The sequence below is a fragment of the Fragaria vesca genome, linkage group LG4 (genome assembly GCF_000184155.1).
Source record: "Fragaria vesca subsp. vesca linkage group LG4, FraVesHawaii_1.0, whole genome shotgun sequence".
Classification (NCBI taxonomy): Eukaryota; Viridiplantae; Streptophyta; class Magnoliopsida; order Rosales; family Rosaceae; genus Fragaria; species Fragaria vesca.
The window spans coordinates 2,068,899-2,076,395 of NC_020494.1; the positions used below are offsets into that span (position 1 = coordinate 2,068,899).

The 7,497-nt window shown below is 39.2% G+C and overlaps 1 non-coding gene across 1 annotated transcript; it reads right to left on the reverse strand.

The window, feature by feature from the left end:
- Positions 1–512: 512 nt before the first annotated feature.
- Positions 513–2,505, reverse strand: LOC101296085. Its single transcript, XR_184419.1, has 4 exons — positions 2,073–2,505; positions 1,915–1,983; positions 1,776–1,839; positions 513–733 (listed from the first exon to the last, which is right to left on the reverse strand). It is a non-coding gene; the product is annotated as an uncharacterized LOC101296085 (transcript).
- Positions 2,506–7,497: the final 4,992 nt, after the last annotated feature.

The window sequence follows — 7,497 nt, forward strand, 5'->3', positions numbered from 1 at the left end:
TGTCTCTAATTCCCTCTATCTTTGTCACAAATACTGTCCAGAATTTCCAGAAATTCACCATATGGCGGGAAATTGATTGGGCTAAATATGCTACGTTTTCTTTTATTCAGTCTTCATTAGTTTTATGAACTGAGGTTGACGTATAATCAAAACTAATAACCAATTACGAACCAAAAAAAAGAAATCACATCAACGAGCACAATAAATTTTTTATTTATTTCATAAGAAAGAATTCTACAATGTCTCCATCATGATAAAACAAACATTCCACTAATAATAGAGCAATTCTAATCGAACTTCATCTTCCTCGTTGCCCAGCAAGCCTTGTCAAAATTTCACCAGCATTCTCGAAAGTGTCACTCATACATGCAACCTCCTATAGAACACGCTTATTGGTGAGAGCAAGCCATAATTAGGACCATCTTCATGTGAGATCCTTGTTATAGCACAACATGCAGAAGCCAAGTGAAAAGACATAACTAGAGAGGAGAGAATTACTCACATAAACTAAGCAAAAGAGGTTAGGTTAAATAAATTTTGTCTATGTGCACAAAATTGTAAATTTCAGAAAAATAGGGGATAGAAAGAATTTGGTGCTCAACAAATAAAGGATAAAACGAACCTCAAGCATATTTCCCAGAAAAAGGTTCTTCATTGAAATAATCTCTGCGTACAAAGACAAATGGTAACTTGAATGCAAGGGCTTCACTCACAGCGTCATATCCAATTTTTCCTGAAATAGTAGGAAATCGAATAAATTTAACTCTATCAACTTAATGTAGCTCAGCCACTATTGAAAGTCTCAAAAAGTTTACCTACCATACAATCATATAATGTTATAACATCTAGTGTATAAGCATCTGATTGTCCGAACTCCGAAGCACAAAAAACTTGAGAAAAAAAACAGTAGGATAATTCCAAAAACGCTCATAACGAAACCAAGAGCGACCCCGAACCTTAAATGGTAGAGTATCAACTAAGATAGGTCTATGACCAGATCCAATTTACAGTAGATGGAACACTTATTGGGTGTGAGTTTAAGCAGAGCACCATTCAACATTTGACATTCCTCTGTCGAGATGCTCCTTGATATAAACCCTGTTGTTTCGAATTACAAACTAATAATGATATCCTAGTTTGAAGAAGGTAAACAGAAAATACACACACACAGTTGTAGATCAACTCCATGCTAGTTATTATCCTTGTTCATTGCAAACCAAGCACCGCAAACCAATAATGATATACTAATTTGAAGAAGGTAAGCAAATAATATATATATATATATATGCATATAGTTGTAGATTAACTCCATGCTAGTTGTTATCCCTGTTCGGAAGTCAGATTCCAGTTTTCTAACCTAATTTACCTGCCACAAAAAATCATATCTTGATAGGTACTGCTCTAAAGTTCATCAGATTTAGTATGATGTGGTCTATATTATATCTGTGCTCTAAAGTTCATCAGATTTAGTATGCTGTAGTCAAGAAAAACATGTAGAAGATACAATACGATGACATAACAGGCTTAGCCATTCAGGAGGTAAAAACTCCCTTTTCAACTTCCAGCCTGATGGCTGCAAATGAGTACAGAAATTGAGAAATATACTAACTACATACAATTAACAAAATATGGAAGATAACTCACAAAGTGGTAATCATATTGGAATACTGAGGCACAATACGATTAATATTATAAACTGACTAAGTAGTGTCTCGGAAATCAACTCAATACTTCAATAATTGTATAACTAGAATGTACAATAAGTCATTGTATACCTGTCCACCTAAGTTGAGGATGACTAGTTTGACATCTTCTTTAATTCCAAGTTTCTTCCCTCACCTATACCGTGTAAAACAGTGAACAACTATACACTCAACTCAATTGAACAATTGAAAGACTTTACAAAAAGAATACCTCCATGTGGGATCTATGCAACCTCCTCACAACCAAAGGTAATGTCAATTACATCACAGAATGCACACTCTGCAAAAGTATAAACAAAATAGAATAAACATCTATAGAAAACCTAGAGCCACAGAGAGAAAGGCAAAAAAGACAGGGAAGCCACTGACTTCTGGGTTGTACAATAACAACATACTTGGGCAGTGTCCTCAGAGGCAGATCAGGAACTCACAGTCAGAATAATTTTCTGCTATATATATTCAACACGTCTGCTATCTATATTCAACACAAGGATAATTACCACAGAAAAGATCAGATTTGAAGATGAAACCCGTGTGATATCAAATCAATACCATGAGAAATTACAACCATGTATTGGCAGAACTAAAGCTCTTGTAAATAGAAATCTGTTGGAGTACCTGATTACCCATTATTGAAGTACAATTGAGTAACCCAATATCGACAATCAGTTGGAGTACCTGCGAGGGATTTCAACGCATAGCAACACCTAATCACAAACCCTAAAAGCCCTAGAAAGACAATTGAGTCGAAATTTGATAATGCGAGGGATCAACGCAGACACCCATATCGAATCAAATTCGCACAATAAACAACACTACAATTGATGGATGTGAGAGAGGAGACCATTGGGCAATATGGAGAAACTAATTATTTACCATGGCGGTTAAATTCTGACCGTCGAGGTCGAGCCGTCAAAGAGCAGCAAGTGCGAGCAGTTTAGACTAGCTAGAGGGAAGAGCGAAGACGTGATGGAGTGGAGCACAACAACTATTCAAACTCCTTCACTTTTTATTTTATTTTTATAATTAACTCTTTTATTTGCTTATTTGCTAAACACCTGCGCGGTACAACCTCAATTTTTGAGCGACAAAAAGAGTTGTCACCCCCATCGTCACCCATGAGAGGTATGGCGACAACATTTAGGTTTGTCTCAAATAAGTTTGTCATTAAAAGGGTTTTATCTTGTAGTGACCCTGCCATTAAGCCACTGTTGGATAAGTATGCAGCTATATTTGAACCACCCAACAACCTCCCTCCACCCTGAGCACAAGATTGAATTAGCTCCAAACACTCCCCCAATCAATGTGAGACCATATAGGTACCCTCACTTTCAGAAAGCTGAAATAGAGAAAATAGTGCAAGAGATGCTTGATAATGGAGTGATCAGATCGAGCACTAGCCTTTATTCCTCCCATGTGTTATTGGTAAAGAAGAAAGATGGGACATGGAGGCTTTGTGTCGATTATAGGGCTCTCAATGCTGCTACTATTAAAGACAAGTTCCCTATACCAATTGTGGATGAGTTGATTGATGAAGTCCATGGTTCCATGATCTTCACAAAGTTGGATTTAAGGTCTGGTTATCACTAAATTAGGATGGTTGAGAGTGACATCCCCAAAACAGCATTTCGCACTCATTCCGGCCATTATGAGTTTCTAGTAATGCCTTTTGGCCTCACCAATGTCCCTTCCACTTTCTAATCTCTCATGAATGATGTATTGAGAGTTTATTTGAGAAAGGTGTTCTTGTATTTTTCGACGACATCCTCATCTACAGTCCCTCTTTGCCAGCTCACCTTCAACACTTGGAGTGGGTGTTTCAAGCTTTACAGAAGAATTCCTTAGTAATAAAGGAGAGTAAGTGCAGCTTTGGAGTAGCTTAAGTTGAATACCTTGGTCACGTCATTAGTGGGAAAGGGGTAGCAGTGGATCCTTCGAACATAGAGTGTGTAAAGAAATGGCCACTACCCAAAACTATCAAAGAATTGTGAGGGTTTCTTGGACTGGTAGGGTACTACCGCAAATATGTCAAGGGTTTTGGGTTGATTGCAAAGCCACTGACCAGTTTGCTCAAAAAGGATGGCTTTAAGTGGGAGGAAAGGGCAACAAAAGCTTTTGAGGAGTTAAAGACAGCTCTCACATCCACTCTGGTCCTAGCATTTCCTGATTTTTCTAAGCCCTTCATTGTTGAGTGTGATGCATCGGAGGTGGGAATTGGGGCAGTACTTTCTCAAGAAGGGCACCCTATTGCCTTTATGAGCAAGGCTCTCTCTCAACGACACCTTGCGCTCTCAGTCTATGACAAAGAGATGTTGGCAGTGGTGATGGCTGTGCAACATTGGCGACCATACCTTGTAGGTCACCACTTCATTATATACATTGATCATAAGACCATTGAGCATTTTCTCACTCAGCGAGTTACCACTCGTTCACAACAAAAATGGTTGTTGAAACTCCTTGGTTATGACTACTCGATTCACTACAAGAAAGGGAAGAATAATGTTGCACCAGACGCCTTGTCAAGGTCTGCAGCTCTCAATGCCATCATGGAAACGTCTGTACCAACTCATGAATTTGTTAGTGACATAAAAAAGGCGTGCCTCACCAATCCAACTATAGTCGCACTGATCCAAACTCTGCATACTTCACCAAATAGTAAGAAACATTTTTCTCTCCATAATTCACAACTGCTATACAAGGGTAAGGTATTTGTGCCAAATATTGGAGATTGGAGACGAAATGTGATTCAAGAGTTTCACTGTGGTCGAGTAGGCTGGTAGATCTCGAACCTACAAGAGGGTGAGGAAGAATTTTGCTTGGTCAGGGCTGCAAAAAGATGTAAAATAGTTTGTGGCTCACTATGATGTATGCCAATAAAACCACTACGAAGCCATTCGACCCCCAGGTCTACTGCAGCCGATCAACATCCCTGACAAAGCTTGGAGTGTCATCACAATGGACTTCATTGAAAGGCTACCCAAGTCACACGGTAAGACTATTATATGGGTTGTAGTAGACAAGCTTACTAAGGTGGCTCATTTCATACCACTCGCACACCCTTACACAACAATTTCTCTCGCCAATGTCTTTGTATCAGAAGTGTTTAGACTCCATGGCATGCCTGATGCCATAATATCGGATCGAGATCCACTTTTTATGAGTCTCTTTTGGGAGGAGTTTTTAATTATGACCTTGAGAATGTTTTAGCGAGTATTTTGGTTTGAGATATTAATTATGATTTTTACTGGTTAATTAAATCTCGCTTATAATATGGTTTTGAGAATATTTTGACTTGTGAGACATGTCATTGAGTTTATTATAATTTCTTATGATGATTTTCAAGTACGGTTAGGAACCGAACCATTCGTATGATCTTGGGGAAGTTTAATGGATTTAAGTGATTTCGTATGTTTTTAGTCACCACAATATAGGGTCGCTTATATTTCATTACTAGCTAGCTTTATTAGCGGTCCTCACCATAGGTGAGTAGGGCGCTTAGCGTGGGATGCTATTATAGCCTAGGAGGCACCGATAGGATATTATTATTTATTGCTAGCTAGCCTTATTAGGGGTCCTCATCATATGTGAGTTGAGCGCTTTGGTGTTAGTTAGGTGATCATATGATTGTTGGTGGTCTGAGGTTCATCTCTTATTGGAAAAGAAGACTTGTTAGGGGATTGTGTAATTTGTTAACAAAATAAGAATTGGGCTGACAAGACTGATCCTAAATTTCACCGTGAAATCCGAAGTAAACCTTGCGGGGTCCACCTCAAGAGAGACTTTATCAAAAATTTCAACATAATCTCTTCTGAAAATGGACAACCATACCTGTATAATCAAACAAACCATCATCAAACTGTTGGAGCCACCCTGCTCCTAGCTCTACACAACATGCCCTATTTAACTAACAATAATCTCAAAGGTTATCAGAGCAATTCTAATAAAAAAGGAAAACATAGACAAGAGAGCCAGCGAAAACTGTTATTGACTATGCCTCACCTCTACGTACGCCCGACCTCTTCCAAGCTAACCTGCAATCTGGGCATTTGAAACCAAAGAGTCCAGAGGAAAGTATTTGAAAATGAAAACGTTAGCATGAGTGGAAAAAAATAAATAGGTAAACGTACTTAAATTATGAAACTATAACTTAAGTATTTCCCACTTTTCGATAAACAAGAAATATGTTGCACGCAAGTGTTGATAAAACCTTCATAAAGAAAATCCCTAGAAAACGGCAGTCTCAATATCGACAAAGATAAATAATAACTTTCATAGAAGAAATTACTAAAATCAGGATTCATAAAGACTGATGTAAAAAAGAATATCAAAAAGATGGACTAGCCCTGCTAGTCAAGACAACAACAATAACTAAGAAGCAAATATAGTCATACAAGTGAGCCTCCCAAGCTCGGGTGCCTCCCAGGCAAAAATACTCTCATACTCCCTACATCTTCACGTTATGATAACAGAGAGGGTGCAGGGCTTGCATGATGTCGTCGACTACATCACATCACCCGAAGGCGGAAAGGGCTTGAGTAACCCCACATAAAATGTGGAAGCCATATCGCCTCGAAAGGCGGAACTACATGCTAGCATTAGTAATATATTATCCGACAAGTATGACATAAATAAAGAAACATAAATCCATGTGAGTTTCCTCGAAACTCATAACTAAAGCATAAGTACGATTCCCAACCGTACTCAAAGAATTCAAAGAGCAAAGAAATTAATTAAATTCAACGACATGTCCTACACGTTAAAAGGCTCAATGAAATAAATAGGTACCCCACCATAACACTTCAACTAACCTTAACATCAAAAGAAATACACCACTACTTCGAACTTTCTTTCTAACTATTTTCTCCCAGAAGTCATGTCACATCCCAACTCTTAAATTTTTACCTTATTTACTAGCTTGATTATAATAAGAATTTTACCGTCTCCATCAATGAAGTTATAGTTTAATTGGTCCCTAGAGGGGTTTTGGGGGATGATTATTTACGGAGAATTATTCATATGAGAAAAATGTGACGACGGTAAAAATGGTAAATTTTAGCTGGTAAAAGGTAATTTTTAATAGGGTATTCTATTTTGGGTTGTAAATTTTAGAGTTGGGTTTTGGTGTATAAAGATGTTGGCCCGGTTTAGGGGTTAGAGGCCCAAAGCCATTTCTCTCTTCTCTTTTCCTTCTCTCTTTTCCTCCCGGTTCCCTCTCCCCCGAGCTCCCTCTCCACGCTGGACTTCCGGCCGCCTGTTCGCCGCCGTCCGGCCACCATCTGCCGCCGCACCGGTCCCGTTCGGTCGGCTTCCGACCCAGCTTCCTCCCTAGACCGGTGACAGTCCCCCTAGCGCCGCCGTGAGAGAGGAACGACGCCTTGAACCTTCGGCTGTCCAAAGCTTCACGTCGCCGAAACTTCCTACTCCGGCCACCAATCCGGGCAAGCCATATATGGTTTTGAAGGTCTCCAACCCAGTTGCCTTGCCCTAGAAGGACTTGGTCCAGTTTGCTTCAGGTGAGGAGAACCGGTGAGTGGAAGCTCTAGGGCTTTTTGTGTTGTTTTTGTTCGATTGGCATAGCTAGGCTTGGATTTTAGATTTGTGCTAGTTAGGAAAGTTGTAGAGCATGATGAGAGGATTATTCTATCAAAATTTCATAGGCATTGGAGGTCGCCGGAATCGGCATCCGGCCGCCGCTGTTTGGGAGATTTTTAGGGTTTTAAATGTGGAATATTAAGGGGAGTATATTGATGTGAATTATGGAATTTTCTGATGAGTTTTGGATAGGTTTGTGAAT